The sequence below is a fragment of the Rana temporaria genome, chromosome 5, assembly GCF_905171775.1.
Source record: "Rana temporaria chromosome 5, aRanTem1.1, whole genome shotgun sequence".
In the NCBI taxonomy this organism is placed as follows: domain Eukaryota; kingdom Metazoa; phylum Chordata; class Amphibia; order Anura; family Ranidae; genus Rana; species Rana temporaria.
In genome coordinates this window covers 148,757,862-148,771,868 of record NC_053493.1, presented here as the reverse complement: position 1 = coordinate 148,771,868, position 14,007 = coordinate 148,757,862, and the positions used below count along the sequence as shown (strand labels likewise).

Genomic DNA, 14,007 nt, shown 5'->3' with positions numbered 1-14,007 from the left:
ATTTTTGCTATATTAATGATGGATGCTGCTATACATTCCTTTCCCTAAACATATTACTATTTGATATGCATAGTGGTTTCAATATGTGTTTTTTTGGCTGTCAGAAGTGTCTGCTCACACAGTAATAAGGTGACAGCCTCATATATATATATTTGTCACCAAGATAAGCATATATTAATCGTACAGTTTGCATAAAATTGTTACAAAACTTTATTTATCACAATAATATGAGTTTTAAAAGAAAGCTTTTTTAAAAAAATCCTTTCAAATAATTAGTTCAAACAAATATGAATTATAAATAATTTTTTAAATGATCCCCTTCCTTTCTTTTTCCCCACTAGGATTAACGAAAATGCGAGAGCATTAAGTGAACCAGAGGGGTTAATAAGGAAGGACACATGCCTCCATAAATCGCATAGGAATGACCAGAGTGCGAGTACTCATCAGCCGTTTACACACATCAGCTTATACAAGCGATGGCTAAAACGAGGGCTGGTTACAGTGGTTGGAACGCACGGTCAGCAAGGTGGGAGTGTCTCCTCCAAGGCTATTGACGTGTGACCAATCAGTATAGCAGAGGGGTGGGAACTCTGTATCCCGATCCCTCGGACCACGTGACCGCCGCGCACCAATCAGAGGTGAGCGGTAGACGTCACTGACAATGAACCCGCAGTAACGGTGCACAGCTGATGGGGAGTTACTCTACAGCCCTGTCAAAGGCTGACCAATAGGGTCCACGGAGGGGAGGTACCAAGATCAGAGCTCCCACTATAAATTAAACAGTCTAAGACGTGTAGCCACGCCCTCTGAAGACGTGGACCTATCACGAAACGCGTCAGGGCGTGACTACACGACGATTCAGCTTGCAAGGCAGCCCAGCTTCTACCCGGGACTTACGAGGGGAAATTTGAGCCTGAGTAATTTGGAGCCATATTCCTGAGTGAGCAGAGGCAGCAGCCTTTATGACAAGCGCTTTTTATCTTTAATCTTGTGTAAGCATGAGCGGGTAGCAGGGGTTTTATGATTATAAATAAAAAGGATTTTACACTATGCAAAGTCTCTCTTGCTTCCCTGCATGATTGCCAAGCTACACTGATTGAAGAGCGTATGGATCATCACTATACACCAGAGGAGGAGAACCGATGAGTGATTACCACCAGTGGATGTATCCAATGCTTTTAAAGTACTACTTTTTGGTGAGTACAATACCTTAGGGGGAAATCACAGACAGCTCCAATCAGCATTTGAATGAACAAACAGCTATACTGTGAAATCACTCCACACAAAGAACAGCATATTAGAGGAAGTGCAAGGACTATCATTAATTGATTCACAAAGAGTGTGGACACATGTTACATAATACCTTTATGCATAGATAACTTTATAAACTTTTTCCTCAACTAACCATTGCAGTATATGAGTATTGGACTCATAAGCCATTTGATAGGCTTTTTTTAGCGCTGTTAATGTTTTATTAATATTTCTTAATAACACATCGTTTTTTATGAAAACTGGATATAACCTTCGGTAGGAAGGAAGGATGAGGGCGGAGAACGACCTTGTCCTTATGAAAAATAAGATATGGTTCCTTACAGGATAAGGCCGCCAGTTCCGAAACTCTTCTTGCGGAAACTATGGCGACCAAAAATACTAACTTCCTTGTCAGTAAAACCAAAGGAATTTCAGCCAACGGCTCAAACGGTTGTTTCTGTAAACTTGACAGAACAAGATTTAAATCCCACGGGCAAAGCGGGGATCTAACTGGAGGTTTAATACGTAAGACCCCTTGAAGGAAGGTCTTAACCAGCGAGTGGGTGGCCAGCGGCCGCTAAAACCACACTGACAGAGCAGAAATCTGTCCTTTGATTGTGCTTAATGCCAATCCTTTATCCACTCCTAGCTGGAGAAAACTTAAAACTCTATCGATGGTGAACTTGCGAGGAAGCCATAGCTTGGACTCACACCAGCCTACATAGGCCTTCCAGACCCTGTGATAAATCACCCTAGAGACCGGTTTCCTGGCTCTGATTAGGGTAGAGATTACTTTCTGAGACAGACCTCTACCCCTGAGAATCAGGGATTCAGCTTCCAGGCCGTCAAATTTAGATGCCGTAAGGCAGGGTGGAGGATCGGACCTTGCGATAGCAGGTCTGGCCGTAGAGGAAGAGTCCAAGGGTCTCCCACTACCATCCTTAAGATTAGTGAGTACCATGCCCTTCTGGGCCATGCTGGAGCTACCAGGATAACTGGTATGTGCTCCACCCTGATCCTGCGCAGCAGGCGGGGTAGTAACTGGAGCGGGGGAAACGCATAAAGAAGTTTGAACTGATGCCAAGGGCAAACCAGCGCATCGGTTCCGCAGGCCATCGGATCCCTTGAGCGGGACATGAACCTGTCTAGCTTCTTGTTGAGTCTCGATGCCATGATATCCACGTCCGGCACTCCCCATCTTTGGCAGAGTGCTTGAAAGATTTGTGGATGCAGAGACCATTCCCCTGGCCATAGAGTCTGGCGCCTTAAGAAGTCCGCCTGAAAGTTGTCCACTCCTGGAATGAATATTGCCGATATGCAGGGCACATGAGCCTCTGCCCATAGGAGAATCAAGCTCACCTCTCTCTGAGCGGCTTGACTCCTGGTTCCCCCTTGGTGATTTATGTATGCCACGGCCGTGGCATTGTCTGATTGAATTCTCACCGGGAACCCCTGCAATTTTGACGTCCAAGCCCTGAGGGCTAGTCGAGCAGCTCTGAGCTCCAAGATGTTGATGGGCAACTGCTTCTCTGGCTTTGCCCAAGTACCTTGGCGAGTGCAACCATCCAAAATTGCTCCCCAGCCCGTCAGGCTGGCGTCTGTGGTCACTATCTTCCAAGCCACTGGGCTGAAAGACTTCCCCTTCAGTAGATTCTGAGGGTCTAACCACCAACACAGACTTTGTCGGACTCTTGATGAGAGCGGCAACGGGATATCCAAGGCCTGTGGCCTTCTGCTCCATGCTGACAGGATGGCTGCCTGCAGGATGCGAGTGTGGCTCTGGGCGTATGGTACCGCCTCGAATGTGGCCACCATCTTGCCTAGTAACCTCATACATAGGCGAATAGTCGGTTCCTTCTTGTTTAGAACCAGTAGGATTAATTCCTTGATGGCTTTGACCTTCCTCAGAGGTAGAAACACTCTTTGTTGTTCTGTGTCTAATCTCATGCCGAGATATTCCAACTGCCTTGTGGGCAGGAAAGCTGACTTTTCTCGATTTAGGACCCAGCCGAACTTCTCGAGGTATTGGACCGTGAGGGCCACTGCTCGCTCCAAGCCGGGAGACGAGTGATCTATGACTAGGAGGTCGTCCAGGTATGCTAGGATCGTGACCCCTTGGATCCTTAGCTTGGCTAGGATTGGAGCTAGGACCTTCGTGAACACCCGGGGGGCCGTAGCCAACCCGAAGGGAAGCGCCACGAATTGGAAATGACGCGAAGCCACCATGAAGCGTAGATATCTTTGATGTGGCTGATAAATTGGAACATGAAGGTAGGCATCCTTTATGTCTATGGACGCCATGAAGTCGTCCTTTTGGAGTGTGGCAGCTGTTGACCGCACGGATTCCATCCGAAATGAGCGGACTTTTAGGTATGCATTTACCATCTTTAGGTCCAAAATTGGCCTGACATCTCCATTGGACTTTGGGATGATGAATAGGTTGGAGTAGAAACCCAGCCCCTGTTCCAGGACTGGTACCTCTACTATTACTTCCTGGGAAAGTAGATGATTTAATGCCGACATTAATGCGGCTCCCTTCTCCGGATCGTTTGGAATCCTCGACTCCTGGAAATGAGGAGGAGGAAACTTTAGGAAATCTAATTTGTAGCCCGTGGCCACGGAAGACCGTACCCACTCGTCGGGAATGCTGGCTTCCCAAACCTCTGAAAAGAGTCGCAGCCTTCCCCCCACCTTCGTGGGTGGGGGCGCCCCTTCATAAGGTCGGCTTGGGGGCTGGTTTTGCTGGTTTGCGAAACCACTGCTTTCTGCCTCTAGCAGCCTGTCCTTGCGACTTGCTGTTGAAGCCGAAGTTTGCTTTCGCAGGAGGCCGTCGATACTGTTTGGCATTAGAGGGCCCCTGCCCAGGGGAGTACTGTCGTTTAAACGCAGGCCCCTGAAACTTCTTTTTAGTTGGCAAGAGAGTACTTTTGCCGTTTGAAATGGTCTGAATGTATTTATCTAGGTCTTCTCTGAAGAGTCGACCTCCATGGAAGGGGAACCCTACCAGGAGCTTCTTGCATGGGGGCTCGGCCTCCCAGCTCTTTAACCATAAGAGTCTTCTCATATGGATAAGGGATAACGATAAACGTGACGCTTGCTGGATAGAATCCCTAATTGCGTCTACCGTAAAACATATGGCCCTAGGGACATCCGAAAATTCTTCTGCCTGCTGGGCAGGAATAAGTTTAAGCATCTGCTTAATTTGATCCGATAATGCTTGAGCAACCCCAATCGCAGCCACAGCTGGCTGTACTACTGCCCCTGCAGTAGTGAAGGAGTTCTTAAGTAGTGCTTCCAAGCGTTTATCAACTGGATCCTTGAACACCTGTATGTTTTCTACAGGGCATGTTAACGATTTGTTAACACATGAGATGGCTGCGTCCACTGCAGGAGTAGCCCATTTCTTGGAAAATTTATCCTCCATAGGATATAGGGCAGAGAATCTTTTAGGTGGTAAGAAGATCTTATCTGGCTTGTTCCAATCTTGGAACAAAACTCCCTCTAGTAGAGGATGGATCGGAAACACTGCATTGCTTTGAGGCGCCCTCAGTGAGCCCAAAGCTGAAACCGTCGATACCTGGAGATCTGGTACTGGCAAGTTGAATGCACTATGGACCAAGTCCGTTAAGGCTTGAATCCACCAGCTCTCCCCTTGGGAGACTGCTCCAGATTCCTCTGTATCCGGATCTTCGATCCCTGAACCCACTTGGTCCTTGTCCAAGAGGTCGTCCAATTCCCCTGAGGAAAGGACCTCCTCTTCTGAGGGTCCGCGCTCGGGCGACGGAGATCTAATCCGTTTACTGCCCCGCATAGCTGTGGCTATCATTTTTCCCATTCTTTTCTCCATCTCTTTTAAAGAGGTGAGTAATACCTCATCCGTGACTATCTTAGGGTTGGACTGACCCGCGCCAGCTCCAGCCCCAGATCCCGATGGCCCCAAGGCTCCTTCTGGGGAAAGCAGCGGCATAACTTTGTCCGAGACCTCAGACTCTCTGGGGGAATCCCCACCTCTTGTACCCTCTGACCCGGATGCCATGGTACAATACCGAGGTACACCTGCTAGCTTATTGGTACTTGGAACTATAAATAGTTAATTGCCCAAACACCTGTTTGGGGGATAAAAAATGCTTCCTCTCCCCTAGATGACTTCTTTTTTTTTTTTTTTTTCGTTTTTTGTTTCAAATCCAGGAAACAAAAAGCATTCTGTCCCCCTGAGTAGTATTGCAAAGAAAAACTATGAGATGGAAAAGAAACAGCCTATTTCTGGGCTTGAAAACAGTCTTCTGAAGACTGCAATATCCTTTCTGGCCACTGTGTGTCCTCGGCGCCCCGTGCTGCCGCTCTGGTCTTTTCCTCCTCAGTTCCAATGTTAGAATGAGCTGTTGGAACGAAAAAGGAAGGGCCGCCCCTTCCTTAAGCCACTGACCCGCCCTTCCCCCCTCAGCTAAACGGCGCGAACTGCGCCTATAACACGGGGACGCGCGCGCGCCCGCCGACGGGGGGGGGGGGGGTTGGGGGGAAGGGAGCCTCTCTGCTCCATCCTGGAACCACGAGGAGGTCAGCGTTTTGCCTGCTTTGCAGGCTCTGAGGAGGAAGACTGATGGAGCATCGCCTGGAGGCTTGCAGGTAAGCACAGCTCTCTGACACACACATACACATTATATCACACAGGCCCCACTCAATGCTTTTCCAACACTACAAGGGAGGTCACTTCTTATGGGGAATAATACACATAGAGCCATCCTATCATTAAGATATGTGACTAGTTTGCCAGATGCAGCGCATAACTTTAGGCATGTCCCCTGTGACCCCCCAGAAAAAACCTGCTAAGAACCAAGTTCCGCAAGTTTTCCCCTCACTTACCTGCTCCCTGCCGCAGGACTTTGCCAAGCAAGAGGCCCAATCTTCCCCCATCTCCGTGGGGATGTCTAGACCTTCAGGCCCTGGGTTCCTATGAAGGATCCACTGTCCTGGGCCCATATAGCACCCTGGCAACAGAAACATTAGGCCCCCAAAGGTTTCTAAGTTCTGGGCCCAGGGTCCAGCTCTCTAAAAAGAAAAGCATTATGGGCTATACCCCAAGGGTTTGGGGCCCGGTTACTGACCACTTTAGCGCTGAGGCCTTTGGACAGAACCGGTTAGCTCACCTAATCCCAAGGATGCGGAGGCAAGCTAAACCATGACCAACACCTAAGACACTGGCGTAAAAACTGAGGTACTCCTCCTATGGGAGGGGGTTATATAGGGAGGGGCATTTCCTGTTTGAGATTGCCAGTGTCCATCACCTGAAGGTACTCCATATAACCCATATAGTAATGAATGCCGCTCTGTGTCCCGTGATGTAACGATAAAGAAATGCTCGTAGCTTCTGGTTTCTTAGGCCATAGAGATGATTGGAGCCGTCTATAGTCAGCTGGTGGAACCACTGGCTGCATTCTCAGGTTCCCTGTTGGGACAGGAGAGCCAAAGAAAACCATGGAAGACGTTGGGGGGGGGGGCATTCCTTTCCACTGCTTATAAAAGCAGTCTAGAGGTTAATTAGCTGCTAGGATTGCTTTTACATGAAAACCGACTGCAGGCCGAAAATAATGATACCATCATTCTGGTATAACCACTCAAAGTCCAGCAACATACCAGTACGTTCCTGGTCCTTGTTGGGCATATATTGTACATTGTACCCGCGACACTAATACGGTGATCAGAAAAAAGATTGCTTAGTGACACTGGCGACAGGGTGTGAAAGGGTTACCTGGGGGGTGATCAAGGAGTTTAAACTTTATTAGGGGGGACCCTACACCTAAAGGAGCCTACCACTAACTGCCCTGACACTTTTTACAGTCAAAAATGACACCAAATGCAGTGATCAGTAAATAAATTAACACTGCAATCGGTGACACTGTGACTGGGGGTGCAGGGGGTGACTGGGGGGAGAAAAGTGTGCTTACGTGTACTGGTGTCAGTGTACTGTTGGTGCACTTACGCTGAGATGTCTTCTCTCCCCAGCGCTGGACGAAAAGACTGGCACGAGGAGCGTGACATCACTTCCTCTGCCTGTGTTTACACTTTCACAAGCAGAGGAAGTATTCCATTCGTCAGGAGCAATCGTGAGGGGGTGGCCATGAATCAGTGGCCTCCCCATCATCACGGTCCGCTCCTGGAACGATTCCAACCGCCGTAGACACCGGGGGCGATCGGGCCCCCCACCTGCTGGGAGGCAGGGACGTACATATGCCTGCCTGTGCCATTCTGTCGACGTATATCATCGTGCGGCGGTCATCAAGTGGTTAAACGTCTGAACTGTTATTAACTTATTCTGTACGTTTCATCTATGGTAACACAATTCAACTAGAAAAAAGTGTGTTTTTTTTGTTTTGTTTTTTTTAAATGGATTACATAAATTCTTTTGCAAAACAATATCACCAAAATAAAGTCCTGTTTGTCCCAAAAAATATATACTGTACATGTATCACTTTGTTATCTGAAGTAATCACAAAAGGTATTGTCAATCTAATAGGCTCATAGCAAAAATTGTAAAAAATGCTGTGCTCCATAGTGGGGTGTACAGGTGTGAGAGCTGAAGTAGTTATTAATGAGTGAAAAATCAAGTACAATGAACTGGCACATACTATTTCATATATCTAGTTGTCAGTGATTGATTCTCTCATGAGTAGATACAGATGTAGGAAATGCTCATGTAACAAAGTTGTGACTCCAACATTAGTTCCTGCAAATCCAAGCAGAACTGTAAGGACATTGCTGAACGATACATCTGGAATAATATACAGGTGCTTTGATCATTTTGGTTAAATATAATGAAACACAGAAAGGAAAGTATCAAAAAGTCATAAACACCAAGGACAAATTAATAAAATATATAATGTGTTCACATAATTATACACGCTGATGAAATAAATAGGATTTATTTAAATGTGATCTACACAACTTTCCCATGCAGAAATAATAAGGGACCTGGATTCAACTTTATTATCTAGAATCAAACAGTGAGGAAGGTCTGAAAGAGCTCTGTTTTTAACTGTGCAAACCTTGTCACGATTTCAAAGGGATTGTACATTTATGTGTTCATGGATGTAAATATCTCCCCTCCCTTTTTGTAATAAAGTTACCAGATGGTGGATTGAGGAATGCATGCTGTCCTCCTGGCCTTCAACAGAAGGACGTTTAGCTTGATTCTCCATTGCTGGGTGAAAAAAAAATGTCATTTTGTTATTCTTCATCAAGTGTGACAAAGATAATGAGGTGACAGACTAATCTAGGCTACTTATCACTTTTTTATATCTGTTATATCAGTAGGTGTGGCCTTCTAAAGCACAGTCTCGCTGCCACTAATGTCAATAAACATTATAATTACTTGTGCACTGAAAATAATTATAGTTATATAAGGTTTTATGTCCATTTTAAATCTAATTTTTCAAAGCAACATTACCAATGTAAATATGCACATTAGGTGTGGTCAAGAACTGTACATAGAGTCCTTTTACTCTAAGGCCCCGTACACACGACCAAACATGTATGCTGAAACTGGTCCGCGGGCCAGTTTCAGCATACATGTTCGGTCGTGTGTTGGCGCGAGCGGGCCGAATTCCAGCAAACATTTGCCCGCCGGGCCTTTTCCCAGCGGGCAAATATTCCTGGACGTGTTTTAAAACCGTCCGCTGGAATCCTGCCCGCTCGGACATGTACGGTCGTCAGTACAGACCTACCGTACATGTCCGAGCGCCCGCCGTCCCTCGCATGCGTCGAATGACTTCGACGCATGCGTGGAAGCCTTTAAATGGCAGGCCCGCCCACGTCGCCGCGTCATTGTCGCGGCGACGACGCGGACACGCCCTGCGTAGTGTTTACGCGCGGACTTCTCTACGATGGTTAGTACAACCATCGTACAGAAGCCCTCTGGCAGGCATGTACGGTGAAAACGGTCCGACGGACCGGTTTCACCGTACATGTTTGCTCGTGAGTACCCGGCCTTACAGGCCTACTAATGTGGCTGCCTAAATACAGTGGTTCTACTGAACAGTGACTGCATTTGATACAATACAGTCACTGATTGGTGAATTACTTTCCATATGGCTCATTTATTTTTGCCTCACATTTTATTGCGCTGGGTGGTGCTCACAGAGCCACCCACAGCTTGAATTTTTGCAGATGAAGCAGGAATTGGCTGAAATTAGAGTCACCTGTGGAGGAAGGGGACTTAAGGGCCAATCAGCAAAAACTTGGATGTGAAAAATTTAGAGGAAATGTTTTATGGGAGAAACATGGAGGCCGCCAATGATATCATCTGCTTTTGAAAATCCTAGTTGCCTGGCTGTCATTGTATTCTGTTGTCTTCAGTATACTTTGAGTTATTTTCCTCAAACTAATATGCATACTGTATAAGGACTTATTAGCATATTCAGTAATATCAGCCCTTTATTTTGTTCATAATATGTCTCCTCCTCTAACTTATTAGGGGGAAAAAAATGATAAGTTGCAAATACTTGTGCGCCAGCCTAAAAAGTTATTTGAGTTGCTACTAGCACCTAAAATGTGTTCCCACACTATAATGCAAACAAAAATGACAAAAAGTTTAGCGCTACTCCTCCTAAATCAAGTGATACTCCACTCACTATGTGGGCATATATGGTAAGAGAAATATGTAGACTGATCTGTGATACCACAATCCCAGTGCTACAACAATACAAAATAAAATAGAAAAAAGAACTATAAATATATAACCCAGATCACGGGATAATACTCAATATGTAATGTAATATGTATAATTCCAACGCTGAATAAACATATATTGCTGCAAACATATATACATGCAATACACATTCCCAGTTCTGCAACAAATGAATGCTTGTCACAAACTATGGTGAACGGGAGTGAACCACAACTGCGGCTAGCAAAAGATTTCAATGCACCTCTCTATGTTATGTGAGATTTCAGTATTGGACCCCAGGCGTCACTCCAATCTGAGAACAGGAGTTTGGGGGTTCACTACATCATCTCTCTCACGTATAGGAATGCGTTGAGCTACTAAGGATGGAGGTATTACAACACGCCTCCAAACGCTAGTGTTGAAAGAATACAATGCACGTGAAGCTTCCAATGCACTTCCCTATGTAGGTGATTATCAGTACGGGACCCCAGGCGTCACTCCAATCTGAGAACAGGAGTTTGGGGGTTCTCTACATCATATCACCTTACATAGAGGAATGCATTAGGCCACTAAGGGAGCAGGTATATAAAATACCCTCTACCCTTAGAATAAAAAAGTTAAGGTGAACATGTTCAGTAATTTAGGGGCTGAGCCCAATTTAATTTAACAACGTATGTCAAGCACATATAAAATAGGAATAATGGGGCAGATTCAGATAGAGATATGACGGCGTATCTCCTGATACGCCGTTGTATCTCTGAGATCCGACGGTCGGATCTATGCGACTGATTCATAAGAACCAGTTACGCATACATCTCCCTTAGATCCGACAGGTGTAAGTGACTTACACCGTCGGATCTTAGGCTGCAATCTCCCGCCGGCCGCTAGGTGGCGCTTCCATTTGTATACGCGACGAATATGCAAATGAGGAGATCCGCAGATTCAGGAACAAACGCCCGCCCGCCGCTTTTTTTTTACGTTGTTTGCGTTTGGCTTTTTCCGGCGGATAGTTACCCCTGCTATATGCGGTGTATCCTATGTTAAGTATGGCTGTCGTTCCCGCGCCGAGTATTGAATTTTTACATCGTTTGCGTAAGTCGGTCGCGAATATGGACGTAATTTACGTTCACAACGAAACAAATGACGTCCTAGCGACGTCATTGGTTGCAATGCACGCCGGGAAAATTCGCGGACGGCGCATGCGCAGTTAAATCGGCACGGGGACGCGCCTGATTTAAATACTACACTCCCCCTAGCCGTGTAATTTGAATTCCGCCGGGGGATTTACAATCGGCCGGCGCAAGTTTCGAGGTAAGTGCTTTCTGAATACTGCACTAGCCTCTCAAACTTGCGCCGGCGGATCGTAAATCAGATAGATTACGCGGATCTAAAGATCCGCTAATCTATCTGAATCTACCCCACTGTAAGCAAGTAATATTTGCATAAGAGAGACAAGTATAGCTCAGCTGAGTTGAGAGTGTATGTCCCTTTAAGATATTCCACAGCGAACTAGTGAAGACACAGTAAGTAATCCCAAGCAGTAGGTTAGTACTCAGTAAGCCAGATTTAAATATAGTACTTGGTAGAAGCAAGCAGGTAATTCTAGAGCAGTACAATAGAAGTAAATGCTACTTATCCGTTTACAGAGGATGAGCGTTGTAGTATGTTAGCAGCAATGGGATTCCGTAGTGTATGTTGTCCTGGAGGAAGCTATCTTTTAGGGTATCCCCAGCAATGGCAGCATGGATCCAGTGAAGGCAAGGTCTGTAGCTTGGGGACTGATGGTATTGTTAGTTTGTAGCATGGCCGGCTATGGCTGACAATAATAGAACAGCGTGTGTATTGCATGCTGTTCTATTTAAGGCTAAGAAGCATGTGTGCCGAATAGAGCGCTAATGGTGTTCGGCACTTCCGCGTTCCAAGCTGGAACGCACGCGGCGGTGAGCGATGATGTCATTGTGCGGTCGCCGTATGCGTTCCAGCGTGGAACGCAATACGGTGAAAAGCGCCGTTTACAAAGTTAAACCCAATAAGTGATACAAACAAACCTTTGATTTCTCTCTAGCAGAGCTGGATGACATCATCTTTTGTCATATTTTCCTACCATATATGTCCACATAGTAAGTGGAGTGTCACTTGATCTAGTAGGAGTAGATCTTTGACTAAACTGATCCTAACAGGAAAATATGATTTACTGGGTCCTAACAACTTATCAATCATGCAACATTAATTAATCTAACAAAGAAGTTTAGTTTAGAGATTTCAAATTGAGACATCACAAAGAAATCATTTTAAATTATTATTATTATTATTATTATTATTATTATACAGGATTTATATAGCGCCAACAGTTTGCACAGCGCTTTACATCATGGAAGACAGTACAGTCACAATAGAAATCAATACAGAAGGGATCAGAGGGCCCTGCTCGTTAAATGCACAGAACAGCCTGGATCCACCTCTTTTTGAGTCCCGTGCTGACGCTCTTGGCTCCCCCTACCGCCAAGTGCCCCCATAGAAAACCATGGGCCACTAGTGCAGGCTGAGGCTCACTCCCGAGCAGGGCAGCTTGTGTCTATTCAGTCACGCAGCCCAGCTCGGCCCCACTGTGACAAACGCAGGTCAGACCACTGCCCCTTTCACCAGCTTGTGACAATTGGCTGGTCAACCTCACACCATGCTGTCACTGAATCGTAACAATGACACTCGCAGCCTCACCCCACACAAAGATTTTCCAGTTTGTGCGACCCCAATCTAAGTGCCAACAGACAGAGTGATTGTCACTGGATAAGGTTAACAAGCATTTAACTCTTTAAACTGCCACCACCAACTACTTTTATAGAACAGTAGTAAACTTTTACATACAAGATTAGCAATAGCAACCAATGATTTTAGAATTACAGTCTGTAAAACACACTGTCACCACAGAAAGGTATATTCAGATATTTACACTACAGTAGCTCTCTGCAAGAGACAGGGATTCTTTGAGTTTGCGTTCGCACATTAGAGACAGTTTCAACTCTTTTCAAAATATGGTTTAATAATAAAAAGGTAAAATGGTGCAAGTAAAATATTTACAAAAAAATAAATAAAGATATTACAAAGGAGACATTAAAGCAACAGACAAATGAAAAGGAGTTGAGGGTGAGAATACTTAACAATGTCCTGGTTTAGCAGAATGGAATCAGTCAAGCAAGATGGTACATACCACTTGACAGGTGTTCTTTGGTTTGATGTTAAAGGAGAGCTGTCAAATGTGGTTGCAGTCTCTTTTTCTTGACAATAATGATCTGACCAATCATCTGGTTTAAGGTACGGCTGCTGGGATGTCACTGTGTTTATGATAATGATTCCCCTCTTTTGGGGTCCCTCAGAGGCGCTCCTGGCTCCTTCTCTTCTCAAGTCCCCCTTCTGAGAAGCGATTGACACAGACAGCAGGACTCGGCCCGGCCCCCGGCTCCATTGGATTTGATCGACAGCAGTGGGAGCCAAGGTCTGCACTGCTATCAATCTATCCAATGAGGTCACGAGACTCCTGGCTGGAGCTGGTGCGCGGGAAAGACACAGGGTTCAGGTAAGTATAACGGGGGCACTGCGGGGGGGGGGGGCTGCTACACTAAAGGAGGTTTTTCACCTTAATGCATAGAATGCAATATAACTGTTGGGGACTGTGCACAATTAGGAGAAAGATCCAAATTTTTCAACATGTCCAAGGAGTAGAATAAATGTTCTAAATTGTTGGTGATGTATAGCTTTTCCATATTTTATCCCTTTCTATTTTAACTGCTTTGCATTAAAAAGAGTGACATTTTTAAAATCATTTTTGTACTGTATATACACTGTATGTATACACTGCAGCTCTGCATGCTGATATGAGATCATCTTACATGCATTAGATAAATAAATAAAAAATTGCCTTTGTTTACAGTTTTACATACAATAACCGATTTTCCACTTTTTTTTATTTTTTTTTTATCAAATACTTTTATTCATTTTTTTTCACAAAACAATACAATCAATACAACATAAAATCAATATACAGACTAACATCTAAGGTCTCGGTATGTACCCCTTCGATTAAAAAAAGAAGAAAT

At 45.3% G+C, this 14,007-nt stretch overlaps 1 protein-coding gene across 1 annotated transcript in view; it reads right to left on the bottom strand.

The window, feature by feature from the left end:
* The window catches only part of SUGCT (succinyl-CoA:glutarate-CoA transferase), a 1,112,375-nt gene that overhangs the window by 653,747 nt on the left and 444,621 nt on the right, over positions 1-14,007 (bottom strand). The gene's annotated exons all lie outside the window — the stretch shown is intronic.